The following is a 25602-nucleotide window of genomic DNA, read 5'->3' as shown; positions in this document are numbered from 1 at the left end:
CTGTTTGAAATGGATATGTGTGTCACTAAGAGCCAAAAATAAAGTTCGCAAGTCTCCCTTCAAATTCGTCACAATATGGTAGTAGCTGCACTACTAGTGCCAGCAAGCCCAGCCACGAGCAAATAAAAAAATAAAAATAAATAAATAACGCTATTGTAGGCCTAACAAGGGCTGTTGGGTTCTTGTAGACTCACTCCTGCCTAACACTAATCTAATATAACACCCTAAAGCTTTCCCTGCAGCAGCAGCAGCTCTCTCCCTAACGGCATCCAGACAGAGTATGATCCGAGCACCGCGGGCAGCGGCTTGTGTATTCCAGGGTCACCTGATCAGGCCAGCCAACCACTGCTATCGACGTGTAAGGGTACCACGTCATGCTGGGTATAGTACAGAGTCTACTGGCTTGTGATTGGCTCTGTTTCTGGCCGCCAAAATGCTAATGTTGGAACGAGCATCAAGCTCGAACGAGTATGTTCGCTCATCTCTAATGCCGACTGTAAACTCAGAAGATACAGGGTGGATTCCAGGGGCAACCAAAATTGTGTACACCTGGACTGATAGAGACAGATTGGAATTATATCTGTGAAATGCTGCATTTTTGTTAATACCAGTGAATTAGAGAATGTATTATCTTGTTATCTGAGTACATTTAAGAAACCTGTCTTTTAATGGAATGAAAAAGCATGAATTAACCCATTTAAGACCCAGACCATTTGAGTCGTAAATGACCCCTTTTGAAATGACACATAGGAAGGGGGAAATTCATTTAGACTGACAGGGCCGGATTATAGGGAAGGCAACATAACAAACATGGCAGCAGAGGAGGGGGAGGGTGAGGGTGGAAACTAGAAGCATTCTTCCATCTGACTGGAATTACATAGGTGTCTTTTTCTCAGGATTCTTTAAAAAGGTCAGTTTCTAAATTCTTTCCGCAAAACACATATAACCGTACTGTCAACTTAAAGAGAACCTGTCAGTAGGATTTGGGACAGCAACCCAACTCCAGGTCCTGTTAAACGTCCTGAATTGCCCTGTTACATGTTTGTCTGTATACAGTGCATACAGTAAGTACTTGTTTGGTGTACTCACTGCTCCAGGGTTCCCCCCTTCTGGTAATATGCACTGGATTCAGCGTCCACCTCCCCACTTACCTTCCCCCGCCTAAATCAAGGTAGTGACACTATTTGGGCGACAGTTTAGACTTGAGAAGGTAGTGTTGCCCACTCCAGTGTAGTCTGACCCAGACTTCAAGACTTACTTGTTGTGTACACCAATATAGCCCTTCCATTATTTAGAACAAATTTATAAACTGAGCCTTGTGAGGATGCAACTTTTTGACATAACTGCTACTTTTATGCACCTTTTTTCAAAAAGTAACAAAACCCTACATAGAAGAACACTGCTGCTACATTTATTAACATGACAAAGGCACAAAGATATATCTAAATGCTAGTGGAGCAACAGAGACTAAATAGATAGCTGCCTAATGATACATGTCCCTCTCACTCAGGTCTTTATCTAAAACCCCTCATTATTTTAGTCCACATTATAAACACTTCTGTATGGTCCAGTATTTCACCAGAGGAGAGTAGATGCAGCAAACACATACATACAGCTTATGGAGACACTGCTAATGCAGATGCCGGGGGCCTTCACTAGCCTTAATCAGGCCCTGAAGACCTATTGAACCACTGAATAAAATCTCCCTCAGGTCTAACCTAAAAACCAATTCAAACACAACACATGAACGCAGCATTATTATTATTGGCTTTCCCATAAGGCTTTGCAGGTGTCTTTAGCCAATCTTTGGCTTATCAATTAAAGGACATCTTTCACCAGATTATGGATTGTAAACCAAGCACACTAACATGCTGGTGTATGCCCCCTCTAGCAGGATCTGCTCTTCTTTTAGCTTCTTATGCCCTGTTTTTGTTTTGTTTTTTTAAAGGCTTTTAAAATGATGCAAATGAGCCTGAGGGGTTTCAGGCTGCTTAGTGGTTGATGGAGCCTGGAACCCCTCTGGTTCATTTGCATAATTCCTAAAGCTCTTTTTTTCTTAAAAACAAGGGCATAAGAAGCTAAAAGAAGAGCAGACCCTGCCAGATGGGGCACCGACCAGTATGTCAGTCTGCTTGGTTTACAAGCCTTGATCTGGTGATAGATGTCCTTTAAAGGGAACCTGTCACCACTGTTTGAAAAAAAGTTATATGCTATAAGCCCAAGCTCCTTATTGCATTGAAATTGTGCCACAATTCAAATGCCATGTGTGAAGGTGGGCTCTACCAAAGGACAGTGTACTGAGTAAACCCATTTAATGAGGCTAAAAGTGTGTGGCCACCAGTTGAGGTTTTAATGTTGTTTTCGGTGATGAAATGGTGGCAAGATATGGCAGGACTTCTTGTTTCAGAGCATTGTTTAAATAAAAAAATGTCAATAAAAAGCACCCTTCACTGATTCCCTTTGAAAACAATGGAAGGCAGATCTGTATTGTATTCAAGGCTGAAAAGAATCATAATTGAACATTTCCACATAGCTCTAAACATTCAAAAAAAGAGGACACTTGGGCAAGGGTTGGACTTGATCTGCATGGTGAAGCATGTCTTGCTTGCTGCCTCTTTTGATGTTCCTTTCTTTATTTTAAAAGAAACAATAAGACCTCTGATCTGTCTAAAATCCCCTTATTTATGTCTGTCCATATTTTTTTGCAGTGTGTGCACATTCAGACGTGTACTTGTGTAAATGTCTACACTGAGATTCAGACTTGTGTAACAAACTTGACATGAGGCCTCATGCACACAAACATGAATTTTGGATGTGTGCTATCTATTTCCATTTTTGGGCCCAGACAATCGGCTGTGGATTCCACGTATCCAACAGGTCTTGTTCTTGTCCGTTTTTGCAGCATTGGCAGTCTTTAATTGTCGTGGACACACAGGCCACAAATAATGGTCCACGGGAACTTTGTATCCTGTGAAACTCGTCATTTGCAGTAGGACTAATTCATAAATAATTTCCTTAATTATTTGCAGATAAACAGCAGACAAATAAGGGTTCCATGGACATTTGTTTCACTCCCAGGAGTCATCCGAGGGTGAGCCCTGCTCACGCCCCGATAATTATTGAAAATGACTTCTCAGAACAGAAATACGGAATAGGACCTGCTCTTTTGTGTCTTAGGCAGTCGGCTCTTGCATGGGACTATGAAAGTCACAGCCGTGTGCTTGAGCCCATTGAAGCAAATGAGGATATGTGCTAGCTGTAAAAATACGGCTGGCACTTGTCCTTATTTCCTCGTCGTGTGCAGTAGCCTATTATATATACACACACACACACTAAGGGCATAGGTATTCTAAATGTTACCAAAACAGAACTGAAAAGCGTTTGGAGTTGGAGGTGGGCTCTTAATATATGGATCTTATATTACCATCCTCTTAAGACTCTACTTGGGGACGATATTGTCACATTTATATGTGGAAGAAAGCAGCTACTAACACAAACTGTATGACTGCTACACACGAAAAAAAGTACACAGCATATTATATGTGTGCATACAACTCCAAGCTGTAATTGACATTTTATAGATGAGCGTGTGTCACTGTAACCCTATCCATACCTAGCTAGAATCTTCTCTGGAATTATAAAACATGCATGATATTAAAGCCTAGACTGTACATCTCTCCATAATTCTTCGCTCTGTACTTGTTCTTATTGAGATGGCTCTCCTGCATGAGGAGAATAATTAAACAGGTCTTTTTCTTAATAAAGAAAGAAGCTATGCATTCTGCGGCGGCTCTCTGCCCCTTTAATATGACTGCATCATAGAAGATGTTAGACTGAATGAATAAGTATTAGCACCCCAGGACAGACTGACTGTAGAGGAGCCTTTGTTACAGGGAGTCTGAGGAGACAAGTGAGACATAAAGGGATAAATTAATTACAGGCAGATAAAGGAAGATGGGGAATGCTAAGTAGCAGACTTGTCTGCGCTAAGTTCAGGGCTTAGAGCCATACACATGTGGTTTGGGATAAATCACTGTAAATATAATATTATAATATGAATCCTTCCTTAATTATACAATGAGCTGTGGGTCTCTATGTAGGGCAGGGGGAATTGTACACATGCCCTGAGTAGACAGCACATAAACAACTAAAATGAAGGATTAGTCCCATTGTAATGACCATGACAGCAGCTTAGTTCTCAGGAGCTTGCACTCTAAGGTACAGAGGAGGAGCTGCTGTCACATGAGATCCCTCACAACTCTTACTACAAAGCTCGTCCATTCTCCTAATATAGGTCATGTCACAAGTAGCTGACTATAGAGCCGATCAATAGATCTCCAGACAGGAGAGTATCCTCATATGATGACCTTTCTGCATACAATGGAAGTACTTACCTGCTGGTGGATCCCCATAGGAATGCCAGGCTGTGCTCTATATGGTGTTATTAGATGGCCCTCCCCCTGAATGGCAGATAAGCACTTCTCCCTTCCCTGCGATGTTATAAATGTCCTCTTTTAGGGGGATTCCTCTCCCCCATCCACCGCTGTGTGTGTCTGTAGGGAGGGGTATAATAACCTAGACAGTATCCCCTTTCACCGCAGCTCCTCCCTGCCAGGAGGAGACACGAGGGGGATACGGAGGGAGGAGGGACGGGACACCAGAGCAGCTACCGGAAATCCAATTCACTCTGGTAAATATACCACAGGAAGTATGTAATAATGCATGCAAGGGGAGATATGGAGGAAGCCAGCTTATGTATAAGATTTATTCAGCCTAAACAAGTTTCTGTGTAACATTGCCAAATGGCCAACACACTTAACACGTAGACAGGGTAACATGTGCACTGTGCAGTTACACTAATGACATAGGTCAGTATATATATAGGTAACAATATACATGCAAGTGCAATTCCACACATGCAATCTCCTGAAATCCTCAGAGACCAAAAATGTAAATCTCAAAAGGCACACACATCAGTAAAACACAGAATATATACATTCAATGCCTATTTTATATTAATATAATATCAATATGCTGCACATGTATCCAAATATTAATGAACTGGTGACATAAGAACACATAGTGATGCAGCACATCAGAAGGTGACACCACCTACTGGATACTTGGAATATAACATCAGGCAGGTACCCAGCTTTCCCACACTAAAGAACGACATGGCTCTGTGACCTAGCCTTCCTATCAGGCTCTACAGCACATGTACAGGATGGCATCCTCCGAGACAAATCTAAAGAAGACTGTCCACACAGTCACAGTATGTCGTATGTAATGGAAAAAATACACGTCACTTAATGTTTCAGAGTATATGGGTACACAAGTAGGTTACTACACCATATATATAGAGAAAAGATAACTTGGCACTCCTTATAGGTCAAAAATTGAGGAGAATTTATTTAATCCAGAATAAACAGTCTAGCAATCCAACAAAAATTATTATTTTGCAATTTTTAAGTCTTATAAAATCAGACCTTCGTCAGGCACGGATTGCAAGGTAAGATTAGAAATGGAGATGAGATGCAGTGATATGACTGCTGGAGCGCAGGTGAAAAGGAGGAAAAGCGGGCGCTCCCGCTGTAGAAATAAGCATTGGCGAAGGTCTGATTTTATAAGACTGAAACGTTGCAAAATAATAATTTTTGTTGGATTGCTAGACTGTTTATTCTGGATTAAATAAATTCTCCTCAATTTTTGACCTATAAGGAGTGCCAAGTTATATTTTCTCAGTATGTCAGCTGGGGACATATCTATTTATTGAATGAAATCCATATAATAAATGTCTCCAAATATTAATGCAAGGACTTGTGACATAAGAACACACAGGGGCTTATTTACTAAGGGTCCGTAAGTGAATCGTGGCACAGTGCATTCCAGTCGGACATTCCGGATCGGGGAACGTGCTAGGGACTGGTTAGTAAATATGCCCCATAGTGATGTAGCACATCAGAAGGGGACACCAACTAGTGGATACTTGCTATATAACATCAGAAAGGTATCCTTATTTCCCACACTAACGGACTCTGCATGGCTCTGCGACCCAGCTTTCCTATCGAGCTCTACAGCACATGTACAGAATGGAATCCTCCGAGATAAATCTAAAGAAGACTGTCCACACAGTCACAGTTTGTCGTCACAGTATGTCAGCTGGGGACATCTCTATATATTAAAGGAAATGCAAATAATGAATGTCTCCAAATATTATTGCAAGTGACTCGTGACATAAGATCACATAGTAATATAACTCATCAGAAGGTGACACCACCTACTGGATGCTTGAAATATAACATCACACAGGTACCCTGCTTTTGGACTCTGCATTGGTCTGTGACCCAGCTTTCCTATTGTGCTCTACTGCACAAGTGCAGGCATTCATCTTCCTAGATAAGACCGTCCACACAGTCACAGTATGTCGGCTGGGGACATATCTTTATATTGAATGAAATCTATATAATAAATGTCTCTCATGACATTGGCCCAAATTTACTAAAAACTGTGGAACCTTCACTATGTGCAGTTTACCTGTAAAGTGTGCAGGGTGCACCAGATTCCAGACTTGTGGCGCCCGTTCTTCATGAATCTGGCGCTCCCTGCACTGCTCCAACAGAGTGCACCAACTTTTTTTGGTGGACCATTAAGATTGGGCGTCCACCAAAATGCCCCTTTTAGTACATAAATTTGTGTTGCATGAAGAATAGCGCTGCTGTGACATAAAAGGGTCACAGATACTTCTCAAATACATGTGTAAGCAGTTTACACTGAAAAGAACGTTAAAAGTCCACCAGAAAACTGGCGCAAGCTCCTTGGTAAATGTGGGCGATACTGATGTGGCACATCAGAAGGTGACACAACCTACTGGATACTTGGAATATAACAGACAGGTACCCAGCTTTCCTGCACGAATGGACTCTGCATGGCTCTGCGAGTCAGCTTTCCTATTTGGCTTCAATGCACATGTGTAGGTCGGCATCTTTTAAGATCTTAAGGAGACTGTCCACACAGTCGCACTACGTCAGCTGAGAACACCTCTGAATATTGAATGGCAACTAAATAATGAATGTCTCCATATATTAATACACTTGGGACATCAGTAGACATAGGGGGTCATTTATCTTAGGCTTTTCTCCATTTTTCTCTTACATTTGCTGCATTTTCTTTGCCACATTTACATATTTTTGCCTTTTCATTCACCTAACAAAGTGAGACACTCAAGAATTCAATGTTGCACCTAATGTCTCTTTAAAATCCAGATGTGGCAGTATAACGTGACAATTTGTGCTCAAATTAGGGTAAATTGGAGCAATTTTGGCACAAATAAACCCCAGTCCCGGGTAGGCATAGACAAAAGTTTAGAAGGAGGCTGCGGAAGAATTTGCTACTTTTGTGCAAAAAACAACAGACACACATACCTGATATAACACCCTCTAAGATAAATAAAACTAGTCCTAAACTTAGAAAAAGCAAAAAGAGACACGTCCTGACTAAAGATAAATGACTCCTATGGTCTAGCACAGTGGTGGCGAACCTATGGCACGGGTGCCAGAGGTGGCACTCAGAGCCCTCTCTGTGGGCACTCTGGCCATCACCAGAGATGACTCCAGGTATCTTCTTGCCGTCCCAAACAGCCCAGGACTTGCTGTGCACAGAGCTATTTTAAAGTGACAGTGCTACTTGGGACTACTGGAGGAGTGGGAAGGTGTGGACAGATCTGGATTATCATTGTAGCTCCTGCACCGGCCCTGACAATTCTGCCTGTTTATGGGACCCTGGAGGGAAGTTACAATGATCATCCAAATTTCTTCTATTTTCTGCTTTATTGGTGTCCTCAAGTGGCTGATGTGAATGAAAGCTGTGACAGAGCACGGAGTTACATTTCTGTGTTGGCGGTTTGCGATAAATTAGTGGGTCTTAGTTGTAGTTTGGGCACTCGGTCTCTAAAAGGTTCGCCATCACTGGTCTAGCACATCAGAAGATTATGCCACCTACTGGATACTTGAAATATTACATCAGACAGGTACCCCACTTTCCCACACGGACTCTGCATGGTGCTGCTGACCCAACTTTCCTACTGAGCTCCACTACGCTTGTGTAGGATGGCATCCTCTGAGATAGATCTTAACCCCTTCCCACCATGGTCTATTACGATGCTGAATGGGGGCGGGTGAATCCAGGTTCACAATTTTATAAACTACTGCTGGAAAATGAAAGCTGGGCTGTGATTAGAAGCTATGGGCAACTAGAACATTTCTGCTGAATTTCCCCCATGGTGGGTGCTGCATATTGCACCACTGACAACTAACACCGCATGGTTTTTAACCATTTAAATGTTGCCAGCAAAGCTACCAGTGGCATTTAACCCCTCAACTATTTGGCTCTTTTTTGTTTTTCGTTACCATTTTTCATTCCCCGCCTTCAAAAATGTATACCTTTTTACATTTTCTGAGAACAGAGCTTTGTGTGCGCTCATTTTCTGTGTAACAAATTGTAGTTTGTAGTAAATATATTTAACATTCCATGCAGTGTAGTGGGAAGTGGGCAAATAAATACACAATCGAGCCTCATTCTTGTTTTTATGGCTTTCACTGTGCACTCCGAATGACACGTCTCCTTTATTGTTTGGGTCGGTAGGAACACAGGGTTACCAAATGTATGTAGGTTCTATTGTGTTTTACATTTTTAATAATTTAAACCTTCTGTATGAGAAAAAAACTTCTTTGTTTCGCCATATTCTGACACCAATAACTTCGGTATACTGAGCTTATTAAGGTGTCATTTTTGCATGATGAGCTAATGTTTTTGTTGTAATTTTGGAAACTTGTACAACCTTTTGGTCCCTTTTTTATTTTTGAGTACTATTTTCTGTTACAGGGTTCACTTCCATGAATAATCATTTTTATATTTTGATAGATCAGGACTTTTGGGATACAGGGATACCTAAGAGATGGACACTGCCGGGATCAACATCAAGAGGAGCGTAGGTAAGTATTTGTAGTGTAATATTTCTATCAGCTAGTGGTAGATTTCCTTTATAATAATGCTGCATAATGCTCCAATCACCCTCCATTTCTTGTGTTACACGTATGGAGCTTCCTTTTGTCATCCTTTAGTTATTTATGATAAAAAAGACATATGCTGTGGCGCTATTTTTCTACTTTAACCCCTTATTACTGCAGCTTGTTTTCAGCTTATTGACCAGGCACTGTTTTACAAATCTGACATGCATCACTTTGGAGGATAATAATAATTTACCATTATTTTAATATTGTTTTTTCATTGACACATTGAACTTTTTGTTAGAAAAAAAAATTAAGTGTTAAATTTTACATTTATTTATGAAAACAAAGTAAACTTGTAGAAAATTTTAAAGAAAATTACTTAATTTAAAATTTCTGCTTTTCACACAGATACTCACCACAGATACTTACCACATGACTTATTAAGTTATTAACATTTATCCTATGTCTGCTTTATGTTGGCTTAACTTTTTTAACTAATTTTTTTATCTTATTAGGTTTTTCGAAGGGTTGTAAGCCGAACAGCAATTTTCCACATTTTTAATTACATTTCAAAAGCCAGGGGCCAATGCAGTTGTGAAAGTGCTTTATAAGGCCTAAATTTCAGAAATTCCCCAAAATAATTTTTCAAAACTGCAGGGGAGAGGAGGGGATGAGTGCCGCTCACCCATGCCCCTCTCCATAGCGATACATGGTTGCGGTGTCGTATTATGGTGAAAGATAGGACGTGTCCTATCTTTCTCCCGGCTACGGAACAGTGCGGTGCCGTACCGCTCCCATAGAGCGCCATTAGCGTATGGAATTTTCTGCCTGTGAATATAACCTAATTGCCCGGGTCAGAGGTAGTGGACCCACTGATCGGAGTCAGGGACAAGGCAGAAGGTCAGGACAGGCGGCAGAGAATCAAAGTCAGAAATTGAGGTCACAATGGGAGGCACAAGGCACAAAGATTCGGCAGGGGACAAAGGAAGAGACCAGCTATTTATCAAGGCAGGCTTCCGGCCAGCGTCAATCATAGCCGTGCTGTCCCTTTAAATCTTAGAGGCTGCACCTGCGCGCCCTAGAAGGCGGGGGCCCACACTTGTCCTGCTTTCTGGGCATGTCTCCCCACTCTCATTACTAACTGCATCCACATGGTGTAGATATTGATGAGTTCTGTAGTTGAAAACAGAGCCATCAGTCGTTCTTCACTACAGAGACCAGGAGACAGTGACGCCATCACAGAGCATCTCCTGTTTCAGGCAACTGACTATAGTGACGGGTGCAGGAGATGCAGGGTGATGACATCACTGCGCCTTGTCCAGCAGTGCAAAAAAAAAAGATTAGGGGAAGAGTTAGGGGAATATACATTTGGGCTGTGGTGACATTTCTTAGTGACGGCTGTAAGGACAATACTGGGGTCTATGAGGTCATTACTGGGGATGCAGGGATATTACTGGGGGCAGTGGGGAACTTTAATTAGTGTAGGTATTATGGCAGGGGGGGGGGGGAATAGTAATTGTCAGGTCATTGTACTGTTGGGACTATGTACTTTGTGTAAACCAGAATGTATATACTGTGTGCATATAGAGATATATAAAATGGGTTTCATTATTTTTGTGTTACTAGTATGCTCAGAAGGACTCTCTGTAGCTCTATAAGGCTATGTTTACTCATTTAGTAATGCATGGCAAACCCCTGTGAGCAGTGCTCGCATATGCATTGCCATAGCATGCGATTGGTAAGGAGAACCCTCTAGTTTGCATTGATGAAACTCAAGACAAACAGCACATGTAAAGGTAGCATTACAGTATTTTGGGTAGCTGCAGGATAACACTGTCAGACTATCAAGATGTAAGGACAATAAAGAACATAGATGTCTGTGTGGTAAACTCCACAGGGATGAGACATAGTTTGAGGGGGAGACATGTAATGATGGGCCTAATGCAGTAAATATTCCCCTGCAGTCACTGTAAGTAACAAATGGGGATTTCTACTGTGTTGTCTGTAGCTGTATATAAGTGCAAATGTTATTGGCATAACTACATATGAGGTGGATTATGTAAGGAGTTGGCATTACTGAAAGTGCGATACATATGCATTGGGGCCTTCACCACCCTAGCGACGCCCCTGTCCATTGTAATATGTGGTAGAATTTAAGGTCTGAACTCAGTAAACTGTTACATTAGGCGTGTCTGTCATAGGTTATATTTCTAAGCAAAAACTACAATTAAATAAACAGCATATACTTTTAATAAAAATGGGTTGGAACATTTTGTCCTGCACCACACCTAATTCAATCTTTAACCCCTTAACGCTGAAGCCACTTTTCACCTTCCTGACACGGACCATTTTTTAAAATCTGACATGTGTCTATTTAAGTGGTTATAACTTTGGAACGCTTTAACATATCCAGTTGATTTTGAGATTGTTTTTTCGTGACACATTGTACTTCATGGTGGTTGAGAAATTTAATAAATATATTTAGTATTTATTTATGAAATAAATGGAAATTTGGCAAAAATTTTGAAAAAAACAATGTTTTCCAAATTCAAAATTTTCTACTTTTTGGAAAGTTGGTCATATCACTAAAATAACTTGATAACTAACATTTTCCATATGTCTGCTTTAACTTGGCATCATTTTTCAAACATCTTTTCCTTTATTTTGGATGTTAGGAGGCTTATAACTTTAGGTGCAATTTTTCAGATTTTCACGAAAATCATCAAAACCTACTTTTGGAGGGTCAATTTAGTTAGAAGTGACTTTATAAGGCCCACATGACAGAAACCCCCCACAAATGACACCATTTTAGAAACTACACCCCTCAAAATATTCAAAACAACCTTTGGGAATTTTGTTAACCCTTTGAGCGTTTCATGAGCGTGAAAGATAAATGAAAGTGAAATTAGAGAAATGTAATTTTATCTTACTATAGATTCATTGAACACTAAAATTTGCACCTTCACAATGGGTTAAAAAGGAAAATGCATTTTACAATGTTTAGGGCAATTCCTCCTGAGCATGCCAATACCCATTTTGTCACTGTACCCTGCTGTACGGGCACAGGGGGGCACTTGGAATGGAAAGAGCGTTGTTTCGTTTTTGCAGGGTAAATATGGCTGAAAAAGTTTACATGTGTCAGGATGCATTTGGAGAGCCATAGTGGTACCAAAACAGAGGAAAGCCCCAACATGAGACACCATTTTGGAAAGTACACACCTTGGAGAGTTTAGCAACGTGTAATTTGTGTATTTTCCCCAACAGGTGTTTGATTCAATTAGGCCCCAAAAGGGAAAAAGGTGAAAATTTTCTCAAAAAAGTCACTTTTACCCCAAATTTTTGTAAGCCACAAGGGATAAAAGATGAAACAACCCCATAAATGTGTAAAACTATTTCTCCTAAGCACAGAACTGCACCACTTTTGCATATAAAGTGTTGTATGGGTGTAAAGTAGGGCTCAGAAGGGAAAGAGGGGCTTTGGCCTTTTAGAAGCCAGATTTGACAATCATCCTTTACATGTGTCAGGATGCATTTGGAGAGCCCTAGTGGTACCAAAACAGAGAGGAACCCCAACAAGTGTCACCATTTTGGAAAGTTCACCCTTTGGAGAATTCAGAAAGGTGTAATATGTGTATTTACCCCTACAGGTGTTTGCTTCAATTAGGTCCCTAAAAGGAAAAAGGTGAACATTTTCCCAAAAAAGTCACTTTTACGGCTAATTTTTGTATCCCATAAGGCATTAAAGATGAAACAACCCCAAAAAATGTGTACTAGCATTTCTCCCGAGTATAAAATTGCCCCACACATGCAAATAAAATGTTGTATTGGTATGCAGTGAAGCTCAGAAGGGAAAGAGGGGCGTTGGCCTTTTAGAAGCCAAATTTGACAGACATCCTTTACATATGTCAGGATGCATTTAGAGAGCCGTAGTGGTACCAAAACAACAAGTATCACCATTTTGGAAAGCACACCCCTTAGAGAATTTAGCAAGGTGTAATATGTGTATTTGTCCGTAAAGGTGTTTGATTTAATTAGGACTTAAATAGATAAAAGGTGAACATTTTCTTATAAAGGTCATTTTACTCCTAATTTTATATAGCCACAAGGGATAAAAAAATGTAATAACCCCTCAAAATGTGTGAACCTATTTCTCTCGAGTGTAGAAGTACCCCACATGTGTATATAAAATGTTGTATGGGCGCACAGTAAAAGGAAAGGGGAATGTTTGCCTTTTAGAAGCCAAATTTGACAGAAATGTTTGACATGCATTTGGAGAGCCCTAGTGGTATAAAACAGATAAGAATCCGAAAAGTGACCCTAATTTTTGAACGCACACCCCTTAGAGAATTTTGCAATGTGTAATGTATGTATTTGCCCCTACAGGTGAATGATCCAATTAGGCCCTAATCATTAAAAAGGTGAAAATTTTCCTATAAATGTCACTTTACCCCTAATTTATGTAAGCCACAAGGGATAATATATTAAATAACCCCAAAAAAGGTGTAAAACTATTTCTCCCGAGTGTAGAAGTACCCCACATGTGCATATAAAATGCTTTATGGGCGCACAGTAGAGGAAAAGAGGGATGTTTGTCTTTTAGAGGCCAAATTTGTAAGAAATCCTTCACATGTGTCAGGATACATTTGGAGAGACGTAGTGGTACCAAAACAGAGGAAAACCCGAAAAGTTACCCTAATTGTTGAATGTACACCCCTTGGGGAATATAGCATGGTGTAATATGTGGTGTAGTGTAATACACGTGGTGAAATGAGCATTTTGAACATATAGGTGGTTTCCAAATATGATGTGCAATGGAGTCCAAGATGGAAATTGCAATTATTTCTGGAAAGTTCAGTGCCCGTTATGTGGCGCCCCTTATGAAATAATGTGGAGGGGTATAGGGAGCAACGGGACATAACAGTTGTTACAATTATTCATTTTACCGAAATTAATTCACAATAGGTTGGGCGTGAATTGTGAATGTCTAGTGTATAAGGAGGTAGAATATACCAGGGGACCAACTAAACTTTTGTCACTCTGGAGTTGTCGCAGGTCTCTTAGTAGTATGTAGTGTCCATCCTTAGTATGTAGTGTCCATCCTAACTTCTCTTTTGGAACAGACTCTTTATTGAGTCCTACCATTAGAAGCAGCAGAATTCACCGGGAAAATGCTGTCCTGGCAAAACACAGGAACATCTAAACCAGAGGTACTGGGGCCCCGTCCTTCTTGTCCCAATATTAGTTTCCTAATATCTTCCTCTTGAAATGATACGGCAGGACCTGCACATTGGAACAGCTCGTAAGAGTTGTACAGCATAATCTGTACAATGTGCATGGCCAGCACTTTTGTACCATATCTTGGTTTTTCGTAGGGAAATTATCGCCAAGTGTTGCTCTTATTCACCCTAGCGATGCCCATTGTGACGAATATTGCTGCTTTTGGCTGGACCATATCGACCAGCAAATAGCGGCAAACATGGACAGAGGGGGGCAACAAAACCCCTCTGGACCGCAAGGCAAAATTGGTGGCTGTCAGGAACAGCCGCCACCCTGCCCCGATCACCGTGTCTACAGACATGGTGATCGGTATTACTGACGTCATAAGTAAATTCGCTGCTATTGGCTTGTCTGAATTGATGAGCCAGTAGCAGCGATAATAAACTGGGGGTGTGTGGGGGGGACGTAACCCTTCTGGTCCATGGGGCAGGATGGATGGCTGTCAGGAACAGCCGCCGTCTTACCCCGATCAGTGAACAGCCGCCGTCTTACCCTGACCGGTGTTGGAAAGTCAGTACTCACCGCACCGTTCTATAACAACGCTCGTTGGGAATAGGCTATACAATCTTTATTTATTTTTTAAGCAATTTAGACAAATAAGGGCTTATTTTTTGCGAGACGAGATGCACTGTAAAAAAACCCTTCATTTTAGTGGGTTTTTAGCTTATTGAAGAAATTTATTAACTTTTTACGTGTGGAGGAAAATAAAATCATCAATTCTTGTTTTGGATTTTTAGCATTTTTTGGGGGGGTTGTTCACTGTAGCATAACAATAATATATTATCTTTATTCTACGGATCACTACGATTACGGTGATACCTCATTTATATAGTTTTATTTATATTTGTCCAATTTTATTGAAGGAAAACTAGAATAGAAAAAATTGCATTTGTTTAAGTATTGCCATTTTTATAGTGGCATAATTTTAGTATTTTTTGGTTTACGGAGCTGGTTGTAAGCTTATTTTTTGCGTGACAAGTTGCTCTTTTTATCGGTATCATTTTGGTGCTTGTAACTTTTTCGGATCACTTTTTAGAACATTTTTTGTAAAGCAATTTGATAAAAAGTTTTAATTTTTGGCAAGTTTTTGGTTTGTTTTTTTTACCACGTTCACCGAGCGGATCCAATTATGATTAGGATTTATTGTACAGATTGTTACGGACGCGGCGATACCAAATAAGTGGGGTTTTTTCGTGATTTAGTGTTTTTTATACTTTATTACTTGTGTAAAGGGAAATGTGGTGTTTGGGGGGACTTTCACTTTCTTTTATTATTTATTTTTACTGTAAAAAACCTTTATTTATTTTTCCTTTTTTTACAGTTAATGACACCTAAGCTTGAACAAGTGATCTTCTGATCACTTGTTCAAGCTTTTTTACAGGTTACACAGTGCAATACAGATGTATTGCACTGTGTAATGTAAGACACTGAGCATGCTGCGCATGCCCAGTGTCTTACAGCCGGGTCCTGCCTGAAGGCACGGACCCGGCTTCCGGATGAAGATCGCGCAGCCCCGGGCACCGGCAGTCCCGGGGCTGCGATCGGAGGAGCGGACCCCCCCGGTAAGCGCCGCGGGGGGGGCCGATTCGCTTTTAAAATACTTTAAATGCCTCTGACACGCCGCGGTCAGCGCGACCGCGGCGTGTTAGGGGTTAACACCCGCGATCGGAGAAATCTCCGATCGCGGGTGTTAGAGGCGGGTGTCAGCTATAACATATAGCCGACACCCGCAGCTTCTGGCCCCGGCTCCGTTCAGGAGCCGGGGCCAGAAGCTTGACGTAATAGTACTGCATTTTGCGGGAACGCACCTCCCGCGATGCAGTACTATTACGTCAAATGTCGGGAAGGGGTTAAAGCAGGCTATCAATATTATGTATATATACAGTCCAAGCACTTTGTAGTTTGTCCACGTAGCATACATACTACATATACCAGATTTTTTTTTGTCATGTGCAGTGGAAGCTTTGTATGTACAGCTGTATATAAACACATTTGAGGGGCCCAGTATAAAACTGTATTTTGAAGGTGCATACCTAACAGTTGAGACACTTGGTAAGGTCTTACTGTGTAACATAGGTTAAAGGGGTATTCCTATTTCAGCAAATTAATGTTATTGTTTGTATTATAAAAAGTTCTACAATGTTCCAACATACTTTCTGTGTTAAATACTAAAGGTTTTCTAGATCTCTGCTTGCTGTCCTTCTATAGAAAGCTTCTGTGTTTACTAGCAGTGGACAGACATCTGACCATGGTCACACAGGTGCATGGCTCGTTATATCACGCAGCTCTGATTACTCCCTATGATACTGACGAGACGCGCACCTGTGTGAACATGGTCAGATTATGTCTACTGATAGCAAACATACAACCTTTCTATAGAATGACAACAAGCAGAGATCCAGATTCCAACAGTAAGGAAATTATAGACAGTATATTGGAAAATTGTTTAATTTGCAAACAGTCACATTAACTTGCTGAAATGAGAATACCCCCTTTAATGATAAATAGGTTAATTAATACAAACTCGATGATCTTTCCAAGCAAACAAAGCTTTCACAGTACTGTACATTAATAACAGGCCACACCTAAAGCTGCATGTAATTACATCAGGATAATCATTATACCAAAATAATCAATGTTGACATTTTAAGTTTCAGAATTTTATAAAACATTGTATATATATGGTAATACTTAAAAAAAAAATTTTATTGATTAATGAAAGAACCTCATGAAAAAATTATTGATTGGCCATTTCACAATTCAGATTGTTTGCTTGACCATATTGTTTTGAGGTATAGAGATGACATTTTTAATCCTAATTATCACAATATATAAATTGTAGTTACAGAAGTTTAAAAAAATATACCGTATATGCCGGCGTATAAGACGACTGGGCGTATAAGACGACCCCCAACTTCTGCCCTAAAAATATAGAATTTGGTATATACTCACTGTATAAGACTACCCCTCTCCCAAATGAAAAAAAGTCTGCTTAAAACTTTGCAAAACAAACAAGAGAGCAAGTGCCTGGTGATCATAACTGTAAGCTGCGATATTAATGAAGATCCAACATGCTTCTGTAATTGCCGACTGTGACCCCCAGCTCTGTGACGCCGACCGCTGTGACAGGGCGGCTGCATTAGCATACAGCGCGCCACCCCGTCAGCGCGTACTAAGCCTCTTCTAATGACTGTGAGAGGCGGACTGCCGCGCATGCGTGGCGGTCCCAGGAAGCGGCTCTCTACGCGCTGACGGGGAAAAAAAACACCTCACACAGTGCGGCCCCCGTATATCCGGCGTATAAGACGACCCCCCACTGTAGCCATTATTTTAAGGGGTTAAAAAGTAGTCTTATACGCCAGTATATACAGTATGTAAATTAATTTTCACTTAAACTTCTTTAAGCATTTAAATTTGTTACATACATATTCCTTACTGAATATTCCTTATTCAATATAGTAGTTTCAAAAAGGTTTCAAAAATAATTTTAAAACTTTTTAAAAACCTAAAAGTTCAAATCACCCCCCTTTCCCTAGAACTGATATAAAATGTAATAAACAGTAAAAATCACAAACACGTTAGATATCGCCACCTCTCAAAATGCCTGATCTATGAAAATATAAAAATGTTTATTGCCGACGGTGAACCCCATAATGGAAATGTCTGAAACACGTCTTTTACAACATTTTACATCATATAAAAATGTAAAAAAAGTGATCAAAACGTCACACAGTCCTCAAAATGGTAGCAATGAAAACATCAGCCCATGTCGCAAAAAATTACAACTCACAGCACCAGTACAAGGAAGCATGAAAAAGTATGTAAAAATTTTACTTCTAAAGGTTCAACAACACCATTTTCAGATGGTGTGGTTAATAATGGTGATCAAAACGTCACACAGTCCTCAAAATGGTAGCAATGAAAACATCAGCCCATGTCGCAAAAAATTACAACTCACAGCACCAGTACAAGGAAGCATGAAAAAGTATGTAAAAATTTTACTTCTAAAGGTTCAACAACACCATTTTCAGATGGTGTGGTTAATAATGGGTTGAGACATTTAACTGAAAGGTGCTGCTCCTCCTCCTACTTTTACTCCATTCCTGGTTTGAACATCAAAAACTGCATCTGAAAAACTGAAAGTTTGTTCCATGAAGTTATTTATTATTCCATGCCAGGTAAATCCAAAGTTGCGGCACTTTCTCCTGGACTCAGGTTTTTCTAACTTTCTATAGGTTTTATTGTGTTTTAATAAATTTTTAAAAATGAAAACAATGTGTACGAAAAAAAAATAGTTTCACCCTATTCTGATGCTAATAACTTTTTCATATTTTCTTGTACAGAGCTATGTGTGGTGTCACTTTTTGCAAGATGAGAATTAGGTTTTTTTGCTACCAATTAGAAGACTGTGTGACCTTTTGATCACTTTTTATTACATTGTTTATGTGATGTAAAATGGTGTAAAAGTGGCATTTCAGACATTTGGGAGCTATTTTCCTTTTTGGGGTTCACCGCTGGGAATAACTGTTATTATGTTTTGATATGTTAGGTGTCGCCGAATCCCAAAATACCCGATCTGTTTGTGATTTTCACTGTTTATTTAGTTTTATATCAGTTCTAGGAAAAGGGATTTAAATTTTGAGGTTTTTTAAAAAAATTTTTTTATAATTTTTACTATTTTATTTATTTATTTTACAATTTTTTAGCCCAACTAAAATATGTATGGCATTTTTACATAGGATAGGACCCGAAGCTGTCATGTCAATCTTTGTTGAGATCACTTCTCCCCGTGACGTCATTGGGGAGAAGTGATCTCGACAAAGATGGTGGTGCGACCGCCCTTTGCACTGTACATGTATGGCGCAGAGTTACAAAGGGCGGTCGCACCACCATCTTTGTTGAGATCACTTCTCCCCAATGACGCGTTTTACCATGTTACAAGAAGTTTGGCTAGTTTGAATGTGGTTTTCTTTAACTCCTTCACACTCTGCACTGTACATGTATGGCGCAGAGTTACAGAGTGTGAAGGAGTTAAAGAAAACCATATTCAAACCAGCCAAACTTCTTGTAACATGGTAAAACGCATGTGTTTCAGGGATGCTTTTAAAAACTGCATCTGAAAAATGCCACGTATGAATGCACCCTCAGAAAGGTCTGGAAACAGGGCTAAAGGAAATGCTTAGAAATGCTAGTTCTATATTTCTAGTCCCCTCATGGGACAAAATAAAATAGTTAAATAAAAAGTAAAAAACAAAAAGGTTTAAAATATTTAAAAACATCTAACAAATAATAACGGATTCCATTTTATTTTAGCAAAACATTTTAATTAAAATTCCCTTACATTTGGTATTGCTCTGTTTGTAACTCTCTATAAATATAATCCATTATTTAACCCATTTAGTAAGCACCTTAGAAATTTAGTAAAAATGCTGTTACAAAAAGTAATCAAAAAGTTGCACAAATCCCTGAATGGTGTCACAGAACTCCATCGGTGGAAAAATGAAATGTTATGATTTTAGGAAGATAGCGCTTTTATCTTTTTGTGAAAAGTGTTGTATCAGTATCGAGTATCATGCAACCTGGTATCTCCTTCCAGAGTTAAATTATCAAGTGATATAAGTCTGCCACAACTAGACACTCTAAGCCAGGGGTAGGGAACCTATGGCTCGGGAGCCAGATGTGGCTCTTTTGTTGGCTGCATCTGGCTCTCAAACAGATCTTTAATAAACAGTGATGGCTGCTGTGTGTCTCTTAGACTGATCACAGGCAGCTGTTACCGCTGCCTACGTCCTTTGTACGACCCATCGCAGCCATTGTCTAAACCTGGGTCAAAGAAAAGAGTGTGGGAGCGATGAGGAGCTGCCTGCAGGGAGCGCTAGTAAGTGAATTTTTTTTGTTTTGCTGTGACTACCTATCTAATGGGGAGCTTGTGCTGTGGCTACCTATCTACTGGGAGTATTCATGTGCTGTGGCTATCTATCTACTAGGAGTATGTGCTGGGTGTCAGGATTTCGAGTAGTGAACCCCCTGGACCACCGTGGACGATGATGTAAGCAGACACATGGGACTGGGATCTAAGTGGCACCCGGTCTTCACCAGAGCCTGCCGCAAAGCAGGATGGTCTTGCTGCAGCGTGGTACCACCAGGTCGTTCCACAGGCACGACTTGTCACGGTGGCAGTATTGTGGTCAGGAACAGGCAAATGGTCAAGGCCGGTGGTAATGATGCGAGGTGGGGAACGGAGCAAGAGGTCAGGGCTGGCACGGACGGAGCAGAATCAGGAACAGGTCTGGGGTCACAACAGGAGGTCAACAATTGGAAAGAAACACTGTGCAAAGCTGCCTCATAGGTATGAAGCACTAAGATCCGACGGGGAATGCTGGGAGCCGCCAGTCTTTATAGGAACATGGGAAGTGGGTAGCGCCAATCAGCGGCGTGCTGCCCTTAAAATCTGCCGTCACGCGCGCTGGCCAGGTGGGATGGGAGCAGGAAAGTGGAGAGGTAAGTGAGCTCAGAAAGGGGCACCACCACGGACAGGGGCACAGGTGTGCCTGCGATCCGAGGCGTTGGTCGCAGAGTCACCCATGACACAGGAACTACCTATCTACTTGAGTGCATGTGCATATTGTACGGCTCTTAAGGTATAAAATTTTTAAATATGTGGCGTTCACGGCTCTCTCAGCCAAAAAGGTTCCTGACCCCTGCTCTAAGCATTGAGACAGATGCTCATGCGCACTGCAAAGAGTCAGAGAAATTGTAAGCTGTAACAGTACATAGGAGACTCACCACCACCTTTTATTAATAATAATAATAATTCTTTATTTATTATATTATATATATAGCGCACACAGCTTGTGCAGCGCTGCACAGAGTTTGCCAAACTGGTCCCTGTCCCCAATGGGGCTCACAATCTAATCAACCTACCAGTATGTTTTGGAGTCTGGGAGGAAACCGGAGGACCCGGAGGAAACCCACGCATATTCACCGGAATACATTAAAGGAAATCCAATTACCGTATATACTTGTGTATAAGCCGAATTTTTCAGCACAAAAAATGTGCTGAAAAATGTCCCCTCGGCTTATACACGAGTCTATAGCAAAAAAAATTACCCACTTAAAAAAAAATAAACTTAAATACTCACCCTCCTATGTCGGCGCGACTTACCGATGTCCCCGATGTCAACGCGTCGGGGCTTGCTGTATACTACATGGGGGCTGCTGTATACTACTAGGGGGCTGCTGTATACCACTAGGGGCTTGCTGTATACTACATGGGGGCTGCTGTATACCACTAGGGGCTTGCTGTATACTACATGGGGGCTGCTGTATACTACTAGGGGCTGCTAAATACTACATGGGGGCTGGCAGGCTGTATTCTTCTGGGGGCTGGCAGGCTGTATACTACTGGGGGCTGGCAGGCTGTATACTACTGGGGGGGTTTGACCAATGCATTTCCCACCCTAGGCTTATACTCGAGTCAGTAGTTTTTCCCAGTTTTTGGTGATAAAATTAGGGGTCTCGGCTTATACTTAGGTCGGCTTATATTGAGTATATACGGTAAATAACATTCAAAAAATAAAAACCATGTACCACGCTCTTCTTGATGTTGATACCATGCTGGGAGAGGGAAGTGACGTCACGAGAGAGGCATGAATTCATGCCTCTCGCGTGACGGTACCTTGCTCTCCTATGCTTCCAGCATGGGAGAGGTCGATGTGGGGGCATGCATAATTAGCAGCTCAGAGTGCCGGACACCTTGTCCCCACACTCTGTGCTACTAATCATAACTTTCATTTCTATTTGATCCCGGCAGGTTAAGACTAGCGACAGATAGCGCTGGGATCAAGGTGAAGAGAAACGGAAATGCATAATGCTTTGATATGTATTATAACCAAACAGGCAACTTGTATATTCTTATTTGCATTCACTGATGTAATTCGCATGTATATGTATGCATGTATTTATGAGAAATACCATTCATTCCTTTCACTGTCATGACATCTAGACACGTCCTCTCTGCAAGATAATATTAATTATTTGCATCTCTATGATCAGATGAATCCCAAGAATAAAGGGGATTTGTCACGTGGAAAGCAAAAACAACAAAGCCAGCAAAAAATGTCCAAACTGGTACTTTTTTTATTCCAGCACTTTTCCCCCACTGATAACAAGCCCTAATATGGCTCTGCAAATGGAAAAAATAACAGATGTATAGTTTTTTGAAAATGGGAAGTAAATAACAGAATGGTCCCGAAGTGGTTAATGAAATCTGTTAAAAGTTTACTATTATCACCTGCATTACAAATTTATTTTATACCAAAAAGTTATCTCTTAGTTCTGAGTGAATGAATATTAACAATATTGATAGAGAAGCTGTTGCCTTTTTTATGTGATTGAAAAGTTGGTAATGTGCGTTTGGTGCTGCCATTGAAAAACAAATGATATGGGGCACATTTACTAAAACAGTGCACATTGCACTATATGCAGTTTGTCTATGTATAGTGCAGGGGGCGCCAGATTAATGATTACTGTTGTCCTCTGCACAGCTCCAACAATGTGCACCACTTTTTTTTGGTGCACCCCTAACATAGAGCGTGTGACACAATTCTGTAGAACTTTGCATGTTAAATGTGGCGCAAAGTCCAACTGAGCACCAGAACGCCCATTGCAGAAATTGTAGTTGCATGATGAAAAGGGCAGCTGCGACTCAAAAAGGTTGCATGCAACACATGTGGCATGGACCCTTTCTAAATACCTTTGCCAGCAGTTTGCAATAGAAAGTGTGTGCAAAAACCGTCAGACTGGCGCCTTAGTAAATGTGCCCTACCGTTTACTCATGGATCAAGCGCTTTTCACATACCAGTTTCACCCATTGAAGTGGATACGGATAAAAACTGCACCCAGGCCCATTCTAACTGTTGCAAAAGAAGCACAACCTCCTCTTTTCAACCTAAAATGTCAAGAAGGCGAAAAGTAGCTTTGGCGTTAAGGGGTTAAATTAGACACTACATATTAAATCAGAGAACCGATTACTTTTGTTTATAGAATCAAGTTACTTGCTGAACATAAAGAGTAAACATTTATATCCACTTCTTTCAAGGAATAAAAATATATGTTCTTGTCCAAAGACTGCAGAAAAAGAAACAAAGAATGAAATGGAAGTAATAACAATGGATCCAGAACACAGTGTAATAGCAATTGCCTACCCTCCAGAGGATTCTGATCATTTTAAAAGCGAATGAACACTATAGCTAGTAATAAAATGGAAATGCACTGCCGCCTACAGGCTGATATTGATATTACATAAAAAATATGGGATGTGTGATACAGCTGGGCTTTCTTATATCATGTTATTTACATACCGTACTTATTTTATACCTACTAAAGAAACGAATCCTCATTTTGTTATGGTGGACACTTATGTATTAAGTGTATGATAAGTTTAGAGTATAGTTATAGTATAGTACGTTTTATCGATATGTTCTGCGTATACACCAAGAAAACTCCTGGCATATACGCAGAATGGGGCACATTTATCAAAACCAGTGAAAATTGCACTATGTGCAGTTTGCTTGTGTAATGTGTAGGCTGTGCCACATTCAGGATTTCTGGCGCCTGTTCTCCATGAATCTGTTGGACTCTACACGATGAATGTGGTGCACGTTCTGACTGTGCACTGATACGGCCCTTTCAGTAAAGAATTTTGTGTTGCGTTGAGTATTCTGAACACTATATATAACATAATACAAAATGAATACACTTTAGAAATACATTTGCAAAATTATCCATTTTTATTTTGAATTTTTAGCACTTTTTTTTCCCTGCTTGCCATAACATAAAAATATTTTATCTTTATTCTCTGGTTCACTATGATTACCGTGATACCTCATTTATATAGTTTTTCTTATCTGTGTTCTTTTTTACTGAGCAAAACCAATATTGGAGAAAATCGCACAACTTTTTAGGGGCATAACTTTATTTTTCTGTTGACAGGTCTAGTTGAGTGCTTATTTTTTGCGAAAAGAGTTGTTCTTTTCTGTCGTATCATATAAAGGGCACAACTTTTTTTGATCACTTTTTAGAACATTTTTTTGTGAGGGTATTTGAATAACAAGTGTATATTACGGGAAGTTTTTCACGTTTTTTTATTTTATATCGCTCACAGAGCAGGTTCAATATGGTTTTGGATTTATAGCACAGATAGATGTGTTTTATATACTTTATTTGATCTTTTTAATTTTATTTATCATAAAATTACTTTTACTTTTTTTTTTCTTTACACTTTCCACTTCTTGGCTTGAAGGAGCGTTCATCCGATTGCTTGTTCAAGACTTTACACTGCAATACTCTTGCTGTGCATGCTCAGTTACATACAGCCGGGTCCTTCCAGGAGGCGGAACCCGGCGCAGAGAGGAGCCGGCAGCCTAGGGGCACTCCCCGGACTCCAGGTTGCGACAGAATGAATCGGATCCCACGGTAAGCACACCGGGGTTGGATCCACGGGGGACACGCATACACGCCATGGTTATGCTTGATCCCGGGTGTTAGTGCAGTGTCTGGGCTGTGATGTAACAGCCCCACACCAGCACTTTAGGTACCCTATGTCCCGAAATCATCTTCTGACGCGCTGCCGTAGAAAGGCGCCACGTCAGATGAAATACCCTTAATGACCACCATAGAATCCCGATATTGCTCATTAGCATATCTAAAACTTTTTTTTTTAGTAAAAGGAGACCATATATAAACTAATACAGGGCCAGATCCTGCATCAAGGTGCAAAGTGGATTTACTCAGTGAGGCTTTATAAGATACAAATCAGATGGTAGATTTCCTTTAACCCTTTGACACCTTTATACTTATCTCTATTTAGCATCAGTAAGAGGAATTGAAATCCCACCTTAGCGGTGCATCACCTACGAGCCATACTGGGAGACCGACAGCATGGATTGCAGGATGAAAACAGGTTCTGCACTTCAATGACTTCTGAGGGACTACTGGATCGTTTTTTTCTTTGTTTTCTAAAGTAAAATGCAGGCAAGCCCTGGGGCATCCATTAAGTGCCTTGACTGCCATGTAACCACACCGGCACCCTAAAATGTGTTTATGATTGCAGGGTCTCAACCAATCATATCCTGATGAGGGGACCAAGACCAGAGGCTATTGATTACAGTCACAGCCTCCCCCTTCTCCTAGCAGTGTCATAAATATACAACAGCACTGGAAACTGTCACACTGGAAGCTGCTGTATATCTACATGGACCAGTCTTGAAGGGGTTAATTAGTGACTCACATTCCTCCAAATCCATTTCGATAATGA

At 40.6% G+C, this 25602-nt stretch overlaps 1 protein-coding gene and 1 long non-coding RNA gene across 3 annotated transcripts in view; one reads left to right on the top strand and one right to left on the bottom strand.

The window, feature by feature from the left end:
- Positions 1-4622, bottom strand: part of KIAA1958 (KIAA1958 ortholog) — a 50162-nt gene extending 45540 nt beyond the window's left edge. The window contains exon 1 of one of the 2 annotated variants that reach the window (XM_072154802.1): positions 4395-4622. The gene's annotated coding sequence lies outside the window, so the exon portion shown is untranslated. The remainder of the gene's footprint in view (positions 1-4394) is intronic. The other variant, XM_072154808.1, reaches the window with a different exon arrangement.
- A 23-nt stretch (positions 4623-4645) lies between these two features.
- On the top strand, positions 4646-25420 carry LOC140134181 (uncharacterized). Its single transcript, XR_011856105.1, has 3 exons — positions 4646-4690; positions 8920-8990; positions 25156-25420. It is a non-coding gene; the product is annotated as an uncharacterized lncRNA (long non-coding RNA).
- Positions 25421-25602: the final 182 nt, after the last annotated feature.

The sequence above is a fragment of the Engystomops pustulosus genome, chromosome 1 (genome assembly GCF_040894005.1).
Source record: "Engystomops pustulosus chromosome 1, aEngPut4.maternal, whole genome shotgun sequence".
NCBI lineage: Eukaryota > Metazoa > Chordata > Amphibia > Anura > Leptodactylidae > Engystomops > Engystomops pustulosus.
This window is presented reverse-complemented; position numbering and strand designations above follow the sequence as displayed.